This window comes from Dromiciops gliroides, chromosome 5, assembly GCF_019393635.1.
Source record: "Dromiciops gliroides isolate mDroGli1 chromosome 5, mDroGli1.pri, whole genome shotgun sequence".
NCBI classification, from domain to species: domain Eukaryota; kingdom Metazoa; phylum Chordata; class Mammalia; order Microbiotheria; family Microbiotheriidae; genus Dromiciops; species Dromiciops gliroides.
Genome location: NC_057865.1, coordinates 133,144,550 through 133,170,073, shown reverse-complemented (window position 1 = coordinate 133,170,073; position 25,524 = coordinate 133,144,550). Strand labels below are relative to the sequence as shown.

At 37.2% G+C, this 25,524-nt stretch overlaps 1 protein-coding gene and 1 pseudogene across 1 annotated transcript in view; both read right to left on the bottom strand.

The window, feature by feature from the left end:
* Window positions 1-25,524, bottom strand: part of TFEC (transcription factor EC) — a 206,942-nt gene that overhangs the window by 130,757 nt on the left and 50,661 nt on the right. The gene's annotated exons all lie outside the window — the stretch shown is intronic.
* Window positions 97-755, bottom strand: LOC122728994 (annotated as a pseudogene).

Sequence of the window (25,524 nt, the reverse complement as noted above, 5' to 3'; positions counted from 1 at the left end):
AGAAAGAAGCAGGCCAGGTTGGAGCTCTAGGCTAGATAGGCCTTTTTTTTTTTTGTAGTTTAGTTTTTATTTCATAATCATAAAATTAACTCTGTTTAGCCAACTTGTGGAAGGAAAAAGGAAATGAAATCCAAAGAGAATTGCAGCAAGTGAGAGCACAAGGATTATAAGGTATAAGAGTAGATGGGGTTCAGGGGTGCTCTCTCCAGCTACAGAGGAATGGTTTGATGGTTAAGACAAAAAACAAAACAAAAAAACTTATGAGAGTTGACCACAGTTAGCAATGGTGATCTTCTTGCTGGTCTTGCCATCCCGAGAACCGAAACGCTCCATGGCTTCCACAATATTCATGCCTTCTTTCACTTGGCCAAAGACAACATGCATGCCATCTAACCAATCAGTCTTAGCAGTACAGATGAAAAGCTGGGAGCCATTTGTGTTGGGTCCAGCATTTGCCATGGACAAGATGCCAGGACCAGTGTGCTTCAGGATGAAGTTCTCATTTCTAATTTCTCCCCATAGATGGACTTGCCAGCAGTGCCATTGTGGCGTGTGAAGTCACCACCCTGGCACATGAATCCAGGAATGATTCTATGAAAGCAGGATCCCTTGTAACCAAATCCCTTCTCTCCAGTGCTCAGAGCATGGAAGTTTTCTGCTGTCTTTGGAACCTTGTCTGCAAAGAGCTCGAAAGCAACCCGGCCCAGGGGCTCATTATCGATGGCGATGTTGAAGTACATGCTGGGATTGGCCATGGCCACAGATGCCCGGGCTGGGGGCGACGGCAGAGGCAGCAGGAATTGGCGCCCGGCAGGTGGAACCAAGACGAGGACTTCCTGTAGCGGCATCTGCAAAGCCGATAGGCCTTTTCTTAACTTTCTGACTCAGGTGTTCTCTTTTTTCTAATACTTGGTATGCTTTTATAAATGCTTAATGCTGCAAACTGGTGCTAAAGCTTCTAATTTATAAGTAACAAATATATTAGAAACCTCAGCTAATTTTCCCCAACCTTGGGAAAGAAATAAGGCGACCACATTACATTTTGCACATCACAGATGAATTATGCAACTGTTAACTAAGTATGTAAAGTTAAGATGCATGTAAAAGTACAACTTCAAATATAAAGCTAAAATTACTTTAAATTTAATTTTTGTATTCCTGGAAGGAATGTCTTTCCATTTTTGCCAAAGATGAGAGATGTGTATCAGAACAATTTATATGCTATTTGAACTTCACCATTATCTGAATAGTCACTGGTCTCAGCCAACTGTTAATGTGCTAAGGTATAGAAGCCTGGTGATCTGATTCTGGGGACAGTGTCCATACTAGTTAAATTGCAATTCTTTTCCATACATAATACAATTCATCTAAATAGTAAAAAGAATATGCACAATGAAAGGGTCTAAGTAAGTCTTCAATGGCATGGTGGATCAAACAAATGACATAATGAGGGTGACCTAGCACGGTCAAGGATTTGTAAACTGTGAGGAAGGGCTGCCTAGCATACAGTAGGCACTTAATAAATACTTATGGGAATTAAATTTAATTGAATGATAAATATTAACCATAAGTGTGCAAGAGCAGTCTTCAAGAGCAATGGAATCCATGGGTTTTTAGTTTTAAGTAGTGCTTGGGGATTGAAAGTTTCCCTTGCTTAGGGGTCCAATGATGATGTCGCGAATGTGTAAAAATGACTTGAAGGTGATCTTAACTAAGAGTGATGTAAACGGGCTCAGAGCAATCATACTAAAATGCTTGTCCTCTTTTTGAAGTAAAAAAAATATAAATTCCATGGCTGGGTTAAAAAAAAAATACCTCTTGGCCTACAGCTTCATTTCAAATATACATAAAACAGACAGATTATCCCCACTGTGCAAACTACTTCTTCAGTGAGCTGAACGTTACCCCAGTGGTCTAAAAGAGTTAATGCAGCTTACCAAAAAGCCTAAATTATTCCCAGGGCATAGCTTACACAGTGGGAGTATCCGGCTCATTAAAGTCAATGGACATTTTATGTAAGGTCCATAATTCTTCTTTGCATAGTGGTGCATTTCATTTCAAGGGTTGGATATTCCCATTTGGAATTCTATTTCATCAAACAACTATTTGTTTTTACGTAAAAAGCCAATGGGATTGGATGAGCTATGTGAACATATCTTGGTAAATACATTAAAAAAAAAAAAAAACCAGCTGGTTCAATACTGAAAAACCTCAGGAAAGCACAGATGCCAATAACTTATCTCATTAAGATAGAAAGTAATCACCAACCATCTCAAAACAACATATTAAAGCTGACAAGAATCTTAGACCTACATCTGTTTCACACCTGTACCATAAACCTAAACTATCCAGGTAAATTGTGACTGTGTACTTGAGATGAGTTTAAAAAAAAAAAGAAGAAAGAAGTCATCTTCTTCTTGAGTCATCAAAGAACTGACCCAAGTACTTCTATCACCATAGCACATCAACAAGATCCAATTATCATTTCATCCTTTCCCCAAATACATGGCTGGGTTCATAGAGAACTAAACTGATTCTAAATATTCCTAGTCCTATAGAATTCTTCTCGAATACCTTTTGGCTTTAAGAGGCATCCAAAGCCTGACCCTGAACATTGCTGAGTACTGACTGCACTGATGTACCTCTGACCCTGTTAACCAAGAGGATATAAAATAGAGGGAAGATGACATCAGGCATGCTATTGCCTTTGTGAGGCCCAGTAAATTGTTTGAAGAGGGGAAAAAATGGGTTGTTCAGATCTACTATCTATGTTGTATATAAAGATATCCCTGCCTCTGCCTCTGTCTCTGCCTCAGCTAGTGAGATTTTGTTTCCACACCAATTAAATAATCAATTCCATCATGAGACATTTGTTAAGTGGCACTGAGCTAGGTCTTAGAGATAAAAAGACAAAGCTGAAATTGTTCCTGACCTTACACAGCTTCTATTTTATAGGGGAGATAATAGACACATGTATATAAAAAAGATAAACACAGGGTAATTTTGGCAATGAGATTCTAGGAGCAAAGGGCCTCAGTAAAGGCCTCTCGGAGAAGGTGGCATTTCAGCTGAGCTTTGAAGGAAACTAGGGATTCTTAGGCACCGGGAAGAAAGTGCCACAGTTCATCTGAAGAACAGATGACAAGCCAAGTGATAAGACTGATTACTTTAGGTCATTTTTATATTGTTTAAATACCATCTGGCCTTGGGGAATCTATGGAGTGAAAGATGATATGCAGGTAAGTACATGAGGGTAAGAGGGTCAATACTGAAAAGTGGGTTAGCATAGAAAGGCCCCTAAAGTAAAAAGAACAACTCTGGTTAAAGGGTTATAGAAGCCGAAAGTAATTAATAGGTAGAAGCAGTTCACAGGAGGGAACGGGCTGTTTAAAGGGGTGTGAAGGGTCCTTGAGGCACATCAAGAGCTTTAAGGGCTCTTAAGGAATTATTAACCATGCTGTTGAGTAATGAGTAAGTTGGATATTAAAATGTTTGCCAGATTAGTGAACTCTGTGTAAAAGCTACGTGAAAGACAGATCTAAATGTGTAAATGCATTTTAATAATATCTTTCCTTCTTCCCTTCTTTCTTTCCTTCCTTCCTTCCTTCCTTCCACAAACATTTATTGAATGACTACTATTGAAAGGCACTGTGCTAGGTTCTATAAAGCAATAGTTCAGGTATTAATTTCCTTTGTGAGTGATAAAGCTACATATTGTTAATGGTCTAAAGAAAGTCTCTGGAACACTATAGCTACAGAAATATTTCAGATGAGTCTTCAGTGAATTTTCTTGGGGTAATTTCAAAATACCTCTAAATTTAGCATAATAAGTCAAGGCCCATCAGATAGCAAAATCAAGGGAAAACCAGTGGATGGTTCATTTGCTCCACTACTTTCTAAGCAATGTCAAGATATTTATTTATAAATTTATTTTTTAATCATAAAAGTATTTTATTATTTTCTAATTACATGCAGGGGTAGTTTTCAACATTTGTTTTTTTATTTGTTTTTTTGTTTGTTTGTTTTTTTGTGGGGCAATGGGGGTTAAGTGACTTGCCTGAGGTCACACAGCTAGTAAGTGTCAAGTGTCTGAGGTCAGATTTGAACTCAGGTACTCCTGAATGCAGGCCCGGTGCTTTATCCACTGCGCCACCTAGGCGCCCCAACATCTGTTTTTATAAGATTTCTAATTCCAAATTTTTCTCCCTCCCTCCCTTCCCTGAGACAGCAAACAATCTGATATAGGTTATATATGTACAATCACATTAAACATATTTCTGCATTAGTCATGCTGTGAAAGAAGAATCAGAGCAAAAGGGAAAAACCTCAAATAAGAAAAAACAAAAGCAAAAAAAAGTAGAAACAGTATGATTCAATCTGCATCTAGATTTCACAGTTCTTTTTTTAGTATACTGTGTAAAATGTTGGTCTATGCCGAGTTTCTGCCATACTATCTTCCAGTTTTCCCAGCAGTTTTTGTCAAATAATGAGTTCCTATCCCAGAAGCTGGAGTCTTTGGGTTTATCAAATAGTAGATTACTATAGTCATTTACTACGGTGTCTCCTGTGCCTAACCTATTCCAATGATCACTCTATTTCTTAGTCAGTACCAAATAATGTCAGGATATTTAGAGAACAGTCCCAGAATGGTATATGAGTCTCCATTGGAAAGTTTATTCAAGCCCCACAGAATCAGAAAGTGTGGATGGGTTGGAATCTGTACGTGTTCTTCTTGTGACCCTGCTATTCTCTCAATCTCTGCTATGTCTTTTTAACCATTCACCATAAAACTTCTAGGAAGAGTAGTCCACATCCATGGAATACAGTTTATTCATTTAAGCACTTACTCTTCAACCCAAAGAAGTCTGGGAATATTAAAAAATTATTTTGTGATGATTCCAAAAACATTATAAGAAAATATTTTTATTATTATAAGCCCTCAGAACAATGAAAAGCTTTTAGTCTAATTCAGTGTTTTGGGGGCTTTTGCCTTCCCTGTCTGTTCTGACCTAACTTGTCTTCCATCCTGTTCATCAAACCTTTGTTTAGTCCTTTCAATGATAAACTCTCCCCCACTTGTGAATCCCCACCTCATTGTCCTCCCACTCTTCATATCATCCCCCAGTCTGGGAACCCTTCAATACCCACATCATTTTACAGACACATAATATGTTGCTCTTTTTGGACCAGACCTGACAATTCCCCAACAAAACCCAGTTACATCAGGGTAGAGGGCTCCTGGTGAGAAAACTCCCTCCACCAATGCAAATCAGCAACTTTTCTGACATTTAACAGAGCAGATATTTAATACATACTTGATGAACTTAATTTAATTTAAAATGTGGAAACTGACACTTCCATAGGTTAAATCAACTACCTGGGTTACACAAGCCTGTGGATGGGCCATAGAGGTGTATTTCAAGGACAAGACTATATATGTCAGAGAGGCTCATCACTAGTCTTGCTTCAAGCATTTGTTAAATGCTTACTGTGTACTAGGCTCCATGCTAAGTGCTTTACAAATATTATCTCATGTGATCCTCACAATAACCTCAGGAGGTAGGTATTATTATTATTATTATCATCCCCATTTTACAAATGAGGAAACTGAGGTAAACAAGTTAAGTGACTTGCTAAGGGTTACACAGTGAGTCTTGCTTTGAACTCAGGTTTCCTGACTACAAATGCAGCTCTCCATCCATTTAACTGCCTCATACATCCTAGAAGTATTTTAGTATTTGCTTCACATCCAGAACTGTCTGTCCAGTTGTTTATAGGTGAATGCTCATAAGAATAATATGACAGGTTAGGGGCAATTTAATTGTATACCAAAAAGAATATTCTCCATAGCCACAAATTGTATTCAACCCCCCAAACCATCTTGGACTTGTCCACAATTTGTCACAAAAAAAAAAAAGCCTGAAGAAAGATAGTGAATTGTTCAGTACAAAACCATTATTACAGCTGGAAAAACAATCAGAACACACCTCTTATAGACAGAACATCAGGAGTACTTTTTTCTTAGGCAACTCATAGTTAATTCCATTTTAAGTCTAAATATCATCTACATTGAAATACTATTGGTGAACAAATACAATGCTACAGCAAAAGGGCAGAAACACAAAATATCATGTCAATGTATCATGATATAAACATATTAGAACAAATCTCAGACACAAATTAAAGAAAAAATGAAATTGTAACGATTGGAATAACGCCACCTGCTGGATACTTACTGTAGAGGAGTTCTGCCCATGAAGCGAAGGTCTTTGAGGGCAAGACCAGGCATCAGGAAGTTACGCGGACGAGTGGGAGGAGGAAGGAAGAGACTGGCGCTCGGTCTCACTCTCTTTCCTGAGGACGCTGGCGGAGAAGGGAGCTAGAAATGTGCTCTCCCTTTAATAGATAGGAATCTAGGCCTTTCTCTCTCTCTTTACCAAATTCTTATTCTCCTTAATAAATGCTTAAAAGTCTAACTCTTGCTAAAGCTTATAATTTATTGGCGACCACTCATTAGATATTTTAGACAGTTTAGCTAGAATTTTAGCCTTAACAGATGGCTGACCACGAAGAGGAAAGCTAACCCTCAGTCTTCTGATCTGCTGGTTGGGTAAGAAATTTCCCCTCCCTCTCCCTTTAACTGCTAAGTACTGGCGCACTGGCTGTGTTTTTCCTTTGAATTTTTTCGAATGGACCTTTTAAACTCCCTAATTATCCTATTTTTGATTTTGGTCTGTTTAACCAGACAAATGGGAGATAAGATCATGTTAATGCTTTGTTTTTGTGGATTTTCTATTTTTCTTTTTATTTTTGTTAAAAGAGCCAGCAACTTACTCACACAAGGAAATATCTCTCCCTCTCCCAACCATGCTTTTTCAGAGAAACCTGAAGAGATTCCTGCAGCTTTTCCCAGTTCTAACACTAATTGTTGCTTTAATTTTGCATGCCTGGAGGCAATGACCCACCCTCTAGAAGCTTTTAATCCCCTAGCACCTGGAGGCCAAGTGGGGGAAGAGGAATCCAGGCCTGAGTTCAAAATCAAGTCTGATTCTAATTGCTCTGGTCCCTCCCCTCCTCTCCAAACCCCACCCTCTACTCCTCCCATGGCCAAGCCCATTGCTTCCCTGGCCCGGGAAGTCCAAAGATCTAATGCGCATGCTCAACTTTCTCTAACTGCATTTGCAGCTTCAGGCTCAGCCCTTTCCCAGCCTGGCTGTGCTTCTGAGACAACCTTAGAAAGCCCTTTAAATTCCAGATATGCTTGTTTTGTTCATAATTTTGCTAACCTGCTTTTGTCTTTAATTAGTAATCTTATAAAGCATTTGTATGGTGAAAAGACTGACAGACAATATAGAGGGGTTAAAGAAGAAAAACTTAAGCTGAATAAGAATGACAATCATCACCATAGTTCAAGACTCTGCTTCTTTTGCCATGGAAGGGTACATATTTTACAGAAATGTAGAAGTAAGCAGCAAGGTATTGATATGAGTATTGGGGATTTTAGATATCGGAATCAAAAGTGTTCTGAATTCACTCAGAGTAATAATGTCAGTTCAGAGGTTACATAGGATTTCTATGCCATTACATATACATTTTGAAATTAATGGTATGGGTTTATTTTCATAGAGATTTTCATGCTTTTGAGATTGGGTCTTATACTTAGTTTCTAAAACAAGGAGAATATCTGTAAAAGCTTTTTATAGTCATGTGATCAAGTTTATATTTTATAATACTCTTATTGATATTAAGTTCATATTCATTTAGACTTCCTTAGTTTGAATTTCATTGTCTTTTATTGTTCCATGTGTATTTTCTTCTATTCATTTGTCTATCTAATTTTGAAACATTGCAAGATGGCTTTGATTTTATTATACAATGTTAATTCTAGGAGTATTGTGCTCCCATATTCTGAGTTGTTTGTTTTTGTTATTTTTTCTCAACTGATTATTTGATCAAACTCTTTAAAGCATTTCCGTGGCAAATTGGTTGCCATGGCAAGTGTAAATTGATTCTAGAAGTATTATTTTTGATAAGCATATTCCCAAAAAAAAAAAAAAGAGGGGAACATTTGTAAAAGTTTTCTATTTTCAAAAAAAAAAAAGTTATTTGAGATTCTGTTGTGCTTTAACTTGTATTTAAGTATGTTCTGATTTTTCACAAAAGTAATTGTATACTAAGTAAAAAAAAGGGTATTATTTGAAATTGTTGCATAATTATATATTATATTTTGAGTCAAGATGTATTCACATTTTTTGCAATCATTTATTATCCTCAATTTTAAATCCATATGAGACTTGGATTATGGGAACTTATCATTTAAGACATTAATTACCTTTATTCTGAGTTATCAGATGCCAGTTGGCCAAGATGCCATCCAATCACAAGAGGAATACATGCAAGAGCAGACACTGAACTGTCACATGAGGGGAGACATGCATGAAGTCAAGGTATGGCCGAGGGAACAGCTTTTGACAAATGTTGAGGTTGGATTCTCTTGGTTTAATATTTTATTCTCTTTTTCCCCACAATATTGTACAGATGGCTGGAAGTATTCATCCCACCCATCTCACTTCTACACCTGGCTTCTATGCTCCCTCCTATATGCCTGATGCCATGGACATCTCAATCCCATGCATCTGATTAAGTCTGACTCAGTTTCTTCCAATATGTTCGGTGGCATGGACATATATTCCATCCACCTATTTTAAGCCTGGCATACTGTATGGGCAGTACATATTGCTCAAGTGTGGGAATGCTCATATCCCATCATTTCTCTGTTCTTTTATGGTAACCCCCATAATTATCTCAGGTGTCATGATAAATAACAGTGTTGAATTTGGCCTTGACACCTGTTACCAATTATATTAGATTTTCTAATTTCTCATAATGGCATGAGGATAATTAGGCAGATGATGCAAAAAGTGATGAAACAAAGATAAAAATTATTTTTAAAAATTAATATCGCAGCAATTGTCTTCTCAAATACCCTCCATAAGGGGGGACTATAGTAATATTATAATTTTAAAGAATGGTTCAATTTTTGTTTTATTATATGTTTCATGTGTAACAACTAAGATTCTGAATTCCCTTAGACATGTTTTTGAGAACTTTCATTGTTTGATTTGATTATTGACAAAGCTATTTTAAAGTTGTGTTAAGCTCAATTTTGTAGGAAATTTCCTGGCTGATTACCAGTATCCACACATCAACCCCTGAAAAGACTTCCATTCCACGACTACACCTAGAGGACATCTGAGAAAAGACTTTCAGAGACTTTAAATGAACAGTTTTGTTTTGTTTTTTTCTCTTTTCTTTTTCGGTTATAATATACACCATCTGTAATATGTACTCTCTGCAGAGGCCCTCCCTTTGCAAGACCAATGTCAAAGCGTCGGTTCATGAGGACAAAAAAAAAAAATCGCCCCTCTGAACAAAACTTTCCTCTCTTCCTTTTCTATATTGTTGTTCAGCAATAGTTATCATATTGTTTTTACTGTTCCGTCAAGGAAACATTTTGTTTCTTGAGGAACAACAGGGGGGACTGTAACGATTGGAATAACGCCACCTGCTGGATACTTACTGTAGAGGAGTTCTGCCCATGAAGCGAAGGTCTTTGAGGGCAAGACCAGGCATCAGGAAGTTACGCGGACGAGTGGGAGGAGGAAGGAAGAGACTGGCGCTCGGTCTCACTCTCTTTCCTGAGGACGCTGGCGGAGAAGGGAGCTAGAAATGTGCTCTCCCTTTAATAGATAGGAATCTAGGCCTTTCTCTCTCTCTTTACCAAATTCTTATTCTCCTTAATAAATGCTTAAAAGTCTAACTCTTGCTAAAGCTTATAATTTATTGGCGACCACTCATTAGATATTTTAGACAGTTTAGCTAGAATTTTAGCCTTAACAAAATGTTTCTTCAGATGTGACTGATAGAAGTAATTCCTATGGAAAAATACCCACAAAACTAGGTTTTGTAAGAAGGAAGCAGGAGGGGCAGCTAGGTGGCACAGTGGATAAAGCACCAGCCCTGGATTCAGGATCTGAGTTTAAATCAGGCCTCAGACACTTGACACTAGCTGTGGGACCCTGGGCAAGTCACTTAACCCTGCTTGCTCCACCCCCCCCAAAAAAAAAAAAAAAAACAGAAGCAGGAAGGGCAAATTTTTGTTGTTTATTTAAAAGAAAAGAAAAAAAAAAACTACAGCCTAAGCTGTATAGCATGGTACACAGAGAGTGTATCTTGGAGTCAGAAAAACTCTGGATTCAGGTCCTGCTTCTGACACATAAGAAATGTGTGATGATGGGCAAATGACTTAACCTCTCTGTGCCCCTAGACAACTTTGATCTATACTAGTTCAGGGAACTTAAATATTATGATTTAGTGATACTGTAACGATTGGAATGATGCCACCTGCTGAAGACTTACTGTAGGAAAGCTCCACCATGAGGAGAAGGCATCTGAGGGCAAGGCCATGCAGCTTTTCTTTGGCATCAGGAAGTGACTGTTTGCTGGTGGGAGGAAGAGGGGGCAAGGCTGGTTCTCTCGCTCTCTTTCCTCAGGACACTGGTGGAGAGTGGAGCTAGAAATGTGCTCTCCCTTTAATAGATGAATCTAGGCCTTTTTCTTTCTCATCACCAAATTCTTATTCTCCTTAATAAATGCTTAAAAGTCTAAACTCTTGCTAAAGCTTATAATTTATTGGCGACCACTCAATAGATATTTTAGACAGACTAGCTAGAATTTTAGCCCCTTACAATACCAAGAAAATCCTAACTTCTGAACCAAAAAAACTAACAAATAAAACCTAAACGATGCTAAAGATCTTCAGTTGAACAAAAAACAAATTTGAATTTCTGTTGGCATTTAAATATTTCTCTATGAGTTTTCAATTCAACCTATAAGAAATGGGTTAGTTAGAAAAAAAAGCAAAATGGTCTCTAAACTTAAGTGAAACTCTGAAAGTGAAGCTGTTCACTTAAGTGAACTCAATTGTCCATCATACAAGGGGATATTTAAAAATATAAATAGGCATTATTTCAAAAATTTAATGCAAGTCACTTTTTTTTTTGGTGAGGCAATTGGGGTTAAATGACTTGCCCAGGGTCACATAGCTAGTAAGTATCAAGGGTCTGAGGCCGGATTTGAACTCAGGTCCTCCTGAATCTAGGGTTAGTGTTCTGTCCACTGAAGCAAGTCACTTTTTTTTTTTTTGGTGAGGCAGTTGGGGTTAAGTGACTTGCCCAGGGTCACACAGCTAGTAAGTGTTAAGTGTCCAAGGCCGGATTTGAACTCAGGTAATCCTGACTCCAGGGCCAGTGCTCTATCCACTGCACCACCTAACTGCCCCTGAAGCAAGTCACTTTTAAAGATGTAGTTATTATGTAAGAAATAATTTCTTTAAAATGAACATTAAATAAAAGCATAAATTTTATAAAATGAAATAAAAATTTAATAAAGTTTATTTGTTAAGTAAATTTAAATACATTAAATTTTTTCTCCTATAATATATTTTAAACATTGAGTCATAGTTATTAAACCAAAAAATAGCACCAAATAAAAGGAAAAACTCGAACTAAAAGAAAGTTTTAAAGTATTGCCTTTATAGTTGAAAAGTCTCTGAAATGTAAGCCTGCCCCAACAGCTATGGCATAATGATATTCTATATATCAAATGAAATTAATACAAGATGAGATGACTCTTTCATCACAGCAGGAAAACTAAAGGTGGGGGGAGCTGAATATGGATCAAGGCATTAGATATTTAAAGGCAGTTCAGGTGTATAGCAATGTAGAAATGTTTATCTTGAATTGAGATTAAAATGTACCGTATATTCAAAAATCCTTTCAAAGAGGATTATTTCTTAATTTTAAGGAGAACTGGAGAAATTAAATAGTGCTCCTCTTTGATTTTCCTCAAATGTGCAAATAAAGTTGAGAGACAAAAAATAAAAAAAGAAATCTATGAGATGTTTGTTAACATTATCAATCAATCAACAAGTATTGATTAACCTTTTACTATGTCTCAGACATTGTACTAAGCTCTGGGAAAGAAAAAAAAAAAAAGGTGAATTATTCCCTCCTGTCTAGGAGCATTGTAAGGGGAGAGACATGACCACCTGTAAGCATACACATGATGTCAACAAAGTGAACACCAGATAGTTTGGGAAGAGAGAAGGAAAGGCTTCATATAAGGTGATGCTTGAAGTGAATCTTTCTCTCTCTCTCTCTCTTTTTTTTTTGCAGGGCAATGGGGGTTAAGTGACTTGCCCAGGGTCACACAGCTAGTTAGTGTCAAGTGTCTAAGGCTGGATTTGAACTCAGGTACTCCTGAATCCAAGGCTGGTGCTTAATCCATTGCGCCACCTAGCTGACCCCCGCTTAAAGTGAATCTTGAAGAAAACTAAGGATTCTAAGAGGCAGAGGTAAGGAGGAAGCGTAATCCAAGAATGGGAGTGGGTCAGAGAAAGGAGATGGAATGGCATGTCTGAGGAACAGAGAGAAAGCCAGTTTGACTGGATCACAGAGTATGGGATGTGGAGTAATAGCCAATCTAACTGAAGATAGGTTGAATCTAGATTGTGAAGGGTTTTAAAAAGCTAAGCAGAAAAATTCATATCTTATCCCAAAGGCAAGAGAGGAAGTTACTGGAGACCACTGAAAGGGTGAAGGAAGGTAACATGGTTGGATAGGCACTTTAACAAAATCACTTAGGCAGCTTTTTGGAGGACAGATTGGAGTGAAAAGTGGCTGGGAGACAAGCTAGGAATCTGTTGGAATAACCTAGGGTGAGAGATGATGAAGACCTGGACAACAGTGGTATCTGTGTGGGTAGAGAGGATGTTGCAAGAGACATTGTAGAGATAGAAATGACAAGATTTGCTAACTGACTGGAAATTGGGTGAGCAAGAATGATAGGTCAAAGAAAACACTGAGACTGTGAAACCATGAGACTGGAAACATGGTGGAGTCCTCCACAACAACAGGGAAGTTTAGAAAAGTGATGGGTAAGATGGTGGTTGGGAGGGAGATAATGATAATTATAGTGTTCCTTTTAAGCCCACAATGTCAGAAGAGGTGTTTATTTCATCATAAAAAATTTAATTTGATCACTTCTATCAAATTCTCCTCATTCCTTATTTTGATGACCTTTTCTGCCTTCATTAGTCATAGAGCCCTATATTAAAAATGTGTCTGAATTTCCCAAAGTATGAATAAATTTAACAGATCATAGCAATGAGCCTTCTTCAGTAAATATTTATATTCTACACTTGAAACTGAGGCAATGCATCCAAAAAGCATGAATTCACAAAATTACTATAGTAAGATTCTATGTAATACATAGGTTAACTGCTATTTTTCCCTCTCCTGCATTTAGCTTTATGATACAACTAGTGTTCTTGATATGTATGTGTATAGTAATTTCATTTTTACTTCATATGTTTTCCAGTGAAAATGAATATGTTGTTGTTCAATTGTCTCTAACTCTTTGTGACCCCATTTGGTGTTTTCTTGTCAAAGATACTGGAATGAGGGTGCAGCTAGGTGGCACAGTGGATAAAGCACCGGCCCTGGATTCAGGAGTTCCTGAGTTCAAATCCGGCCTCAGACACTTGACACTTACTAGCTGTGTGACCTTGGGCAAGTATTTAACCCCCATTGCCCCAAAAAAAAACAAACCAAAAAAAAAAAAGATACTGGAATGGGGCAGCTAGGTGGCACAGTGGATAAAGCACTGGTCCTGGATTCAGGAGGATCTGAGTTCAAATCTGGCTTCAGACACTTGACACTTACTAGCTGTGTGACCCTGGGCAAGTCACTTAACACTCATTGCCCAGCATCCCCCTCACCCCCTCAAAAAAAAAAGATACTGGAATGGGTTGCCATTTCCTTCTCCAGCTCATTTTACAGATGAGAAAACTGAAGCAAACAGGGTTAAGTGACTTGCCTAGGGTCACACAGCTAGAAGATAACTTTCTGATTTCAGGCCCAGCACTTTATCCAATGCACCACCTAGCTGCCTTAAGATGAATATAAATGTAAAAAATATGTATCCTGCTACATCAGATGCCCTCATTAGAATAGTAAGATAAAATGGTTTGAATTCTGGAAATTAAGTTTGGTGTCATGGAAAAGGTATTGGACTTATCTAGGTCTACCACTTACTGCTATGTTGTCATGGACAAAAATCTCTTCACTTCCCTGTTTCTTAGGATATAAATACTTAAAACAGGGTTAAAAAGACCTGCTTCACAGGATTGTGGGAAATGTGTTTTGTAAACCTTAAAATCTTATATAGGAGCTTCTAGACAGGAGGATAAGGAACTTCCAGTTAAGATGGTGATGTGAAAAGTTGGAGAGAAGCCCAACTCTTCCTCATCTCCAGAAAACCCCAGAAAATATGGCAAAAAGATTCCAAGAAAGACTAATGATTTTTTTCCTAGCAAATGAAAAGTAAACTCCATCCAGTCCAGAATCCTCCCTTACACACACACACACACACACACACACACACACACACACACACACACACACACACACACACACCAACCAAGGAAGGTAGAGGGTTTATGCCAGGAACCACTGCAAGATCCTGCAAAAGAACATGGAGGCAGCTGGTACTTAGAACAGAAGTCACAAGCCAGCACAGGCTCTAGTCATCAAGGTGCTAAACCCACATCCCAGCCCCGGCAGGTCAGAATAGAGGCAAGGGAACAGAATTGGCCCTCATAGGTCATAGAACAGGGTGAGAGGAACTAGCCACGCCATTACTGGAGCACTGGGAGTCACAGCAGGCTGGAGGGAGGGGGCCACCATACAGAAGGCTTGCAGCAAGCATGATTTTCAGCTTGCTACTTGAATCAACCAACAAGCGTCAATTTAAGTACCTGCTCTATGTCAGGAACTGTGCTAAGTGAATATAAAGAATGAAACAGGGGTAGCTAGGTGGCGCAGTGGATAGAGCACCGGCCCTGGAGTCAGGAGTACCTGAGTTCAAATCCGGCCTCAGACACTTGACACTTACTAGCTGTGTGACCCTGGGCAAGTCACTTAACCCCCATTGCCTCACCAAAAAAAAAAAAAGAATGAAATAATTGCTATGTTCAAGGAATTTACATTCTAACAGGAGAGACAAGTACATATAAGAAATAAAAATAATAGCTAACATTTCTAAATACTTTTATATTTGCACTGCACTTTAGGTATTTTCTGTTCCCCACTACAACCCTCTGAAGCAAATCTATATAGAAGAAATATAAAGAGAATGAAGACAAAGTAGTTAAGTGAAAGGTGGTTTGAGAGGGAGGATGCTAGCATTAGGAAGGTAATATCTGACCTGTGAATCAAACCAAGGGGTTTTATGAGATGGGGTCCACAAGAGAGTGGATTCTAGACAAAGGGAAGACCATTGCAAAGACACAGAAGTAGGAGATGGGGTGCCAACCTACATCCCCTCTACTCCTCTCACCCAAGGATTTTGCCTCTTACTGCACTGAAAAAAAATGTTAAGTCCTTTGATGTAAGTCCCCTCTCCTCTCATTCTTTTCATTTCGAAACACCCCAATATCTCCCATTCCCTCAACTTTTCTTACAAGCCTTTCTCTTTGCTAAGATCAAGCCCTCCACGAGACCTTTGGCCAAGTCCCCTACCCTCTTCTCCAGCAGACTATATCCTCAATTTGTCCCACCCCCTTTGTATCTTCAATCTCTTCCAATCAATTAGTTCCTTCCTTACTGCCTTCAAATGTGTCCCATCCTTCAGTAATCCTATCATCTCCTCAAACTATCAGCCCATCTATCTCTTCTCCTTTTCTCAAAGTTCTTCATAAAGTTGTCTATACCAGAAGTGACAAGCTCAAAAACAGAGGCCACTGAACCATACATAAGGATTCTTGTGGGTCTGTACGTTGACTTAGAAAATCACACATGAATGTTATCTATGTTCTGTTGCATTTTTATTTCTTTTGCCAAATATTTCCCAATTAATTTTGGGGGGGGGGCAGGGCAATGAGGGTTAAGTGACTTGCCCAGCTTCACATACCTAGTAAGTGTCAAGTGTCTGAGGTCACATTTGAACTCAGGTCCTCGTGAATGCAGGGCCAGTGCTTTATCTACTGCACCACCTAGCTGCCCCACCCCCAGCTTCTTTTTATGTGTTGTCTTTCCCCATTACACTGGGAGCACCTTGAGGCAGAGACTTTCTTTGTCTCTTCAGTGCTTATCACAGTGCTTGATACAGTAGGCATTTAATAAATGCTTAATGACTGAGTGCCTAGAAAAGTTAATTGAATTGTAGGAGTAGACAGCAACACTAAGATAGGTGTTATCCTCAAGGACTCCCTGTCAGACCTAGACAAATTTAGTAGCACAAAGAATAAGGAAGAAGTTAAAAACCTGAAGGGATTTTTAAAAAGTTAATTGTGATAGATCTCTGGCAATTATTTAAGGGGAAAGAAAGGAATATACATATTACTAAATAGTGCATGGCACTTTTACAAAAATCAACCAATTATTAGGTTGTCTAAACTTCATAAAATGCAGAAAAGCACAAATGTTAAATATATCCTTTATGGTACACAATTCAATCAGCCTAAATTATCAATAAAAAGGATTTTGAATAAAGGATTCAAACTTAGAGACTAAATACTTTAATCTTAAATAATTGGGGCAGGGGAGGGAAAGGCCAGGGAATAAACACTTATTAAGCACATACTATATATGCCAGGAACTATGCTAAACACTTTAAAATATTATCTCGTTTGTTCCTCACAACAAGATTAAGGGGTAGGTGCTATTATTATCCCCATTGTACAGTTAAGAAACCTAAGGCAAAAAAAGCCTAAGTAACTTGCCCAGTGTCACAAAGTCCTGAGGGGAAAATGTGCATTTCTAAGCAGGTTCATCAATAAAAGAAACAATTAATGTATTGGTCATTCAACAACAACAACAAAAAATAGAAAATAAACAAATCAAAAAATTTCAGCCAAACACAAAAATAGCAATTTTAAAAATCAAAGAAGAGGTAAACATAATTGAAAAGAAAACAGCCTTTGTATTATTAAAGTTAGGAACTATTTACAAATTAATAAAATAGACAAATTATTTATTAATCTGATAAAAATAGAGGTAAACCTAATTCCCAATTTTTAAAATAAAGAGAATTCACAATAAATGCAATTATTAGAAACTGCTTTCCCATTTAATACTAACAAAATAAACAAAGTTAATGTTTACACAAATATAAAATATACAGCTTCCAGTACAATAATATAGAAAATGAATAAATCATTTTCAGAAAAAGAAACTGAGCAAACTATAAAGATATTATCAAAAGAAAAAAAGGACCAAAGAGATTCTATCAAACATTCTAAGAACAACTAATTTCAATATTAAATAAATTACAAAGATAAGCAAAGATGTCATCCTAATAAATTTTTTGTATGGAGCAAATATTAGCAGCTAGGTGGCACGGTGGATAGAGCAGTGACTTTGGAATCAGGAATACTGATCTTCCTGAGTTCAAATCTGGTCTCAGACACTTACTAGCTGTGTGATCCTGGGCAAGTCACATAACCCTGTTTGCCTCAATGTCCTCATCTGTAAAATGAGCTAGAGAAGGAAACAGCAAACTACTTCAGTATCTTTGCCATGAAAACCCCAAATGGGGTCATGAAGAGTCAGACATGAATGAAAAACAACTAAACAACAACAACAAAAACAAATGACACAAATGTTACTGATACATAAACCTGACAGACATAAAACAGAGAAAGAAAGTGATAGACCAATATCTTTAATGAATATCAGCATGAAAATATTAATGATAATATAAGCAAAAAGTTTACAACAATGTATTTAAAATACCTCATATGCCATCACCTAATTGGACTTATACCAGAAATAAGGTTTGGTTCACTATTAAGATAACCATAAACCGGGGGCAGCTAGGTGGCACAGTGGATAAAGCACCGGCCCTGGATTCAGGAGTACCTGAGTTCAAATCTGGCCTCAGACACTTAACACTTACTAGCTGTGTGACCCTGGGCAAGTCACTTAACCCCAATTGCCTTACCAAAAAAAAAAAAAAAAAAGATAACCATAAACCTAATGGACCACATCAGTAATAAAACCTAAATCACATGATTACATAAATAATTTTAGAAAACATTTCAATAAAACATAATATTCCTTTCTATCAAAAACATCCAAAAATCATAGGACTATTCCTTTATTTGGTAAATTGTGTCTATATAAACACCAAAGTCAGTATTATCTGTAATAGAGAAAAAATAGAGTGATTTCCAGTAAGGTCAGGGATAAAGCAAAGGCATTTATTATCACTATTAATATTTATATAGTTCTAGGAAAGTTTGCTATAATAATAAGAAAAAGAAATTTAGAAATGAGCATAGGCAAAGATGAAGTAAAATTGTTATTCTTTTGCAGATGGTATGATTGTTTATTTAGAAGTCAACTAAAGTGTAACTGAAACAAAGAACTTCAGCAAATTGTATATACCACCCCCCTCAAAAAAAATCAGGAACAGATAAAGAAATTCCATTCAAAATAACTCCAAATAAACTAGGGTGATGACTTTGTGCATTGAGAAAAGAAAACAAATGTGAGAAATGTGAATGTAGAAAAAAAATTGGCAGCTGATTGAATATAGAGAATGAGAGAAAGTCAAGAGTCAAGGATAACAATAAGGGTATAAATGTGGGCACCTAGAAAGACAGGGGTGCATATATTTAAGTACATATCATGCATTAAATGATATATTCTCTCTATAAATATACACATGTGTGTATGTCTGTATGTATCAGAAAAACATTATGATTTGAAATAGCAAGAGCAAGTGATGGACAACCCATATACTCCATCAGAATTTGCACAATGTCAAGAGAACTAAATGAAGGCCCCAAGAACATTGGGTATACTCCCTGTGGCGAGTTTAGATGAAGACCTGTACTAGAGTAATATACGATGTGAGGGCATGGATGGTTTATAATCCAAATCATTGGAAGGAGTATCCACATTGGTAAGACCATAGATTTACTGGCATATTAAAGCATATGTAAGTATATATACCTACATATAACATATATATGAATACATTTATATAACACACATTTTGTGTATATATGCATGATAGCATGATCCTGGAAATTATGCCTGCAGAAAATAATATTCTCCATATGTAGTCCCTGATCAAATTGTTACTCCAAGTTTTGCATCTGGGAAGGATTCAGATATGAATTGTTTGACAAAAGTGGAAGGCAAAGGAATCTTGCTTCCAACTCTCTCCCAGATTCATAACCAACATTTGCTATATTCAAAATGTGACCCCTCTGAACTCTTGTAAATCTAAAATTCTATGATTCAAAGTCTAGGGAAAAAAGTCAAGCTATAGAAATGCTTCTAAGATAAGCATTATGTAAAAATGAATGGGTATCATTTTTATAATAAAATAATAACCTAGATTTTAGTTACTTTAAAATAAAATGCCTTCTGAGACTATGACATAGAAATAAGTACTAACTATAATATTCATTTGATATTATTACCACCAAAAAATAAAATACCATGTAAAATAATCAAATAATAGAAAATTAAATTCATTTGCAAATAATTTTGTCATAGTGACTGTAATAATACTACTACATGAACTACTGATGTCATAAAATATTTGTTCTTACATATTCTAATGAAACTAGTACACATTTCATTATTGTACACTAAATAGAAGATTACACATGCAACCTGGAAAAGTTAAGTTTATTCAGTTACAAAAGTGAACCACACATGAAAGTTTTATTTAAATACCACATGCCATAGTTAAATTCAAGTATTTCAAGCTATTATCTTTTTGCCTCATTATTATTATGAATCTTATTGTAATATTTTACGGGTACTTCTCTAAAGGTTTTTTATAATATATATCTTAACAAATGCAAAAACATCCAAAATACTTAAGTCTGAATTTCACTATTTCACTTCAGTTTCTCTGATTTTGGAATAATTTCTTAAAGCTCACACTTTGATGATAACTTTATATTTTACATTTATTACATAATATTTATCAAAATATGCTTTTCTACAAATTGATGAAGAAACAATTTTTCTACTGAAGAATATAGAAACTATTGTGTGAGGAAGAAACTAATTAAAATGGCAAGATTCTTTTGTAGACAAAACTTCTTTGAAGATATTAGGAAATGTTAAATGGCATATATTGGAGTCAGAGAATACTGCATGGTTACCTATGTGCAAATTTTTAAGTGGTATGACTTTTCAATCTGCAAAAATTAATATTATCCCAAACATGAAATTTGAAACTTTAAACTCATTTTTCACAATAGCTATAGAATTTTCATAAATGTAGATTTTTTCATTGTCAAAAAGCAAAAGAAAAAAGACCTTTCCAATTCCTGAACTGAGCATAAGAAACTTTTTTTAATGCCATAAATTCTAGCAAACATAAAATTGCAATATTTAAGCCATTAGAAAGGATTATAACAATTACAGTTTGCAGCAGGTTTTAAGGGAAATAAATCTAGTTCTCAAACCCAAAGGGCCATCATTTACAAAGCTGAGATGTTCTTAATGTACTCATCTTTAACAAGTATGTAGAGTTTTTCTATCTTGCCTTAATGTCAGCACAATGAAAGGAAACTGATGCACAAATGCTCCTAAAATTTCCCCTAAAATGGGACCTTCAATACACACAAACTACTAAATGCAAAATTATGGCCAATGTTTCCAGTATTATCAAAAGCAAAAAGAAGACCTATTTTTCATTAACATGCCAAGAGTAGCATGATTCATAGCACATGAGATGCATGATTGCCAAAAATCATCCCATCTTCACAATGGGGGCAATATAGATTAACTCTATTGTTGTCCCAACTATTGCGGAAATGGAAGCATACATACCTGCCCATACCAACTATATTCCAGCATCGTACAATTGGGAAAACCAAAGCTTTCAGTACTCAGAATTAGTGGGTGAATGTCAGTTGTTTCATTCAGTAGGACTCTTGTGGGTTAGCTGCCACTTTTCCTTCCAGAGGAGTGGGCCACCTTCTACCCACCGCTTCTTACTCAACCACCGGCACTTCTACAATCAGAGCTTTGTTGCAATGTTGTGCTCTTAACAGCTCAACCCTGTTGATAATGAACCTGAACCCATTATTTTGAGTCAATGAATTGAGAGAAATAGGGCAAAGAATGAAAGCCACAGGGCCAATTACCAGCATTCTTTGATGTATTACTAGCTAGCACCCACCAAATCACTTTGTGTCTTTGTCTTGATCCCCTCTGTTATTCATTAATTATTCTAGAAGGGTTAGAGTTCAAATAGCTAATTGCACAGACAGTTTTACTTGGTGGGGATTCTCCCTACACTGACACTTTCCCCAACTGTGCCCAGCCACCTTGTATTACGCCAATTAATCCAATTCTTGGCATTTTCGCACGGCCTTCCAGGTTCTTTTCATGCTTTGCCTAAAAGATTTTCATGGGGCCTGCCTATGACAGAGGCCAAAATAGCATTAGGAACCAGGTGAAATATATTTTCTAGTTACAGAATTTTCTACTTCCTTAAAGGTACAATTATATTATTTTCTGCACTATCTAGTCATGATCACAGCTCTAGAAATTTTACTAGATTTATAAAACAGAAAACTTTGTAAGCAAACTCGTGAATTCTTAATAATACTGTCTTTTTCATTTCACTCTCCTTCACTAAATGTGTTGGGCTTCTCAAATAATAATCATCATCTCTTTGCTCGTACATCCGGATCTGAATGGAGAACCTTCAACAAATTTAGTTTTTCCCTAAATAATTTTGCTATAATTTTCCCCAGTTTCTTTCCTATCTTCTATGGAGACATAACACATTTTAAATAAATACACTATAAAGTGTCTATAGTTTTAAAAAGCCAACTTGAGAATTATCTGTAATAATTGGAGAGGAGAAAGAAAGAAATGTGAATCTCATACTTCTCTCCTCCCCTCCCCCCCACCCCTCACCCCCCACCCTAGAATCTGCCATCGTGATTTGTACAGAGTTAGTGCTTAGTTGACAGAATTTATTATTGGGCTATCCACATTGTGGCCATTCAATACATTCTTGCCCTTGCTGTAGAAGATATTATAAATTTTAATGTAAGAGTGAGAAAATAGTATCATTTTAAAGTAATATCACCTTTTTTTTTTAATTTAATGAGGCAATTGGGGTTAAGTGACTTGCCCAGGGTCACACAGCTAGCAAGTCTTAAGTGTCTGAGGCCGGATTTGAACTCAGGTACTCCTGACTCCAGGGCTGATGCTCTATCCACTGCCCCACCTAGCTGCCCCTAAAGTCATATCACCTTAAAGGAGAACTATAATAGAAGCTTGTAGTCACTAGTAATGCCCTTTGATGGATCCACAGTCTCACTGTTGTGGGTACTAATGCAGCTTGTATATCTCACAATCCAACCATGCTTGTTCATTCTCTGATTCTTGTCTTCCCATAAAGCCTCTAAATCCTCTCCATCTACTAGAGTCCTTTATCTAGAACTTTAAATATTTTATGAATACTAGTGTAACCATCAAGATATATCTCCCTTACTGGTACTGATGGAACATAGACTGAAGCATCTATTTCTCACTTTCATTTTTTTCTTTTATTCAAATTTTCTTGTACAAAATAACTGATATGGTAATGTTTTACATAATCATACATATATAACCCATGACAGTATCTGTCAGAGCCAAGACTTGCAACAAGATCTCCCTGACCCTAAGTCCATCTCTCTCTCTCTCTCTCTCTCTCTCTCTCTCTCTCTCTCTCTCTCTCTTTCTTTTTCTCATCACTTGCTCTCCCTACATGACTATCTATTCTGGCCTGGTCCTGACTCAGGTCAGTTCCCAGGTGTTAAGGGTTAAAATTCTAGCTAAACTGTCTAAAATATCTAATGAGTGGTCGCCAATAAATTATAAGCTTTAGCAAGAGTTAGACTTTTAAGCATTTATTAAGGAGAATAAGAATTTGGTAAAGAGAGAGAGAAAGGCCTAGATTTCTATCTATTAAAGGGAGAGCACATTTCTAGCTCCCTTCTCCGCCAGCGTCCTCAGGAAAAAAGCCCCAGAGTCAGCGCCAGTCTCTTCCTTCCTCCTCCCACTAGCCCGCGTCAGGAAGTGACGCCAAAGAAAAGACTCCTGGTCTTGCCCTCAAAGACCTTCGCTTCATGGGTGAAACTCTTCTACAGTAAGTCTCCAGCAGGTGGCGTCATTCCAATCGTTACACAGGTAAATTTGATAATGGAACAAAATGAGATATAAATGATCAACGGATAACAAAAGGAAATTTACTTAACTATAACAGCAAAAGGATATTCAACAAAGGTAGGGGTCCTCAAGGATACCTTGAGTTGATTCAGCTGAGACAAGCCCCCTTGCCTGAGTTGCCCATTATGGTCTACTAGCCAAGCATCAGAGAGCTCCTGAGGCTCCTCATAGCAGCCTAGCACTCAGACGGTAAGGAAGTAACATCAATAGTTTAAGCCTCTAGTCCCCAAAGCTAACCAAGTCTCAAGGAATATCTCACTGTTTACTAAAGAAAAACTGGCAAAGGCAGGAAGGTTTAGAATATATCACCAATCCACCTAACATTCCAATTATGCATTTCCTTGATGACAACTTTTGAACCATATCTTTTTTTGGGGGGGTGGGGGGCAGGGCAATGAGGGTTAAGTGACTTGCCCAGGGTCACACAGCTAGTAAGTGTCAAATGCCTGAGGCCAGATTTGAATTCAGGTCCTCCTGAATCTAAGGCCAGTGCTTTATCCACTGTGCCACCTAGCTGCCCCCTGAACCATATCTTGCATGCAAATCATCATTGGTAATATATATTCCAACCTATCTATATAAAAATTGTATACATCTTCCAAGATACTCCTAGCACATAAATCCTGAGAAGAATTCTAGTAAACCCCTATTTTCAAATCCCATTTTGTACAATATCTTGGCCTCAGGGATGATCTTTATTTGCTAACCTCCCCAAGCAGGTAACAGAAATCCAATACTTCACAAACAATCAGGTCAAAAGAACAGCTCCATAACCACGTCCATCTCACGTTAAAATATGGCTAGTATTTTAGAGAAAGAGCAGTTGAGCAAGATCAAAGAAGAAAAAAATCATTATAGATTTCATTTTATGTAAGAAGAATATAAATAAGCTCTGGATGAATCTAAACTTTAGAATTATTAGTACCACTTTGTTAGACTAACCATCTTGATTCTCGGTCATTAGATTCCACCATCAGGTAGAAGTGTGTGTAAAATATACCTGGCTATTTTTGTCAAGATACCATCAGCGACTAAGCTTTTGAGATTGACCTTTTGGCAAAGCTAGCGCAAAAACAACCAACCATGAACTCAGTTATTAACTGCATCCTTTCAACCTCTCTCTCTCATAAGATACGTTAACATTAAGACTACCCAAAAAATAGTTCCATGAATTAATTTTCTCTTACATCCCTACATTTATGCTGAAAACATACATCTTTTCAGGGCCTGTGGTTTGCCTGTTCTCCACTTGTTTTAAAAAGGTCAATTACTCATTTTTTTAATCTAAGTTCTTTCACATCTGATTTATAAGGGTATCAAGCTATTTTCCCATCATGAAAATTAAAGGTAAAACATAACACTCAAAGGTTCTTTTCATGTTTTCACATTAATGGCTTTCTACTTTATAACGAAGTTCTACACCTGAGAAGACAGAGGTGTTCTGGGCCAACTTTAACCCCTGAAATTCTAAACGTTTTGTTAATTATCCATTCTTCCTCTTCAGTTCATCAAGTGAAATCAGTCTCACTGTGTGTGGTCAATGACTTGCTATTCAAGTTTCAGGAACATTCTCAGAGGAGAATACATGATGCTTAGGAATAGTGTTTTGTTGAAGAAGGCCTATTCCAGTCATTGTTTAGTCATTTTTCACTCATGTCTGACTCTTTGTGGCCCCATTTGGGGTTTTATGGCAGAGATACTAGAGTAGTTTGCCATTTCCTTCTCCAGCTTTTTTTTTTTTGGGGGGGGGGCAGGGCAATGAGGATTAAGTGACTTGCCCAGGGTCACACAGCCAGTAAGTGTCAAGTGTCTGAGTTCAAATTTGAACTCAGGTCCTTCTGAATCCAGGGCCTGTGATTTATCTACTGTGCCACCTAGCTGCCCCCACTAGCTTATTTTGCTGATGAGGAAAGTAAGGCAAATGGGTTAAGTGACTTGTCCAGGGTCACGCAGCTAATAAGTGTATGAGGTTGGATTTGAACTAAGAGAAATGAGTCTTCCTGACTCTAGGCCCTTCAGTCTATGCACTGAGCCATCTAGTTGCCCATACTACCTTTTACCTCTAATCTCTATAAGATATCTTGGATGTTTCTTTTTAGTCTGTCCTCTTCCCGCAATGTTTTCCAAACTGTTATATTTGCCTTTGGTGAATCCCTTTTGAGGTAGCTTGGTGGTACAGTGGATAGAGTGCTGAGCCAGG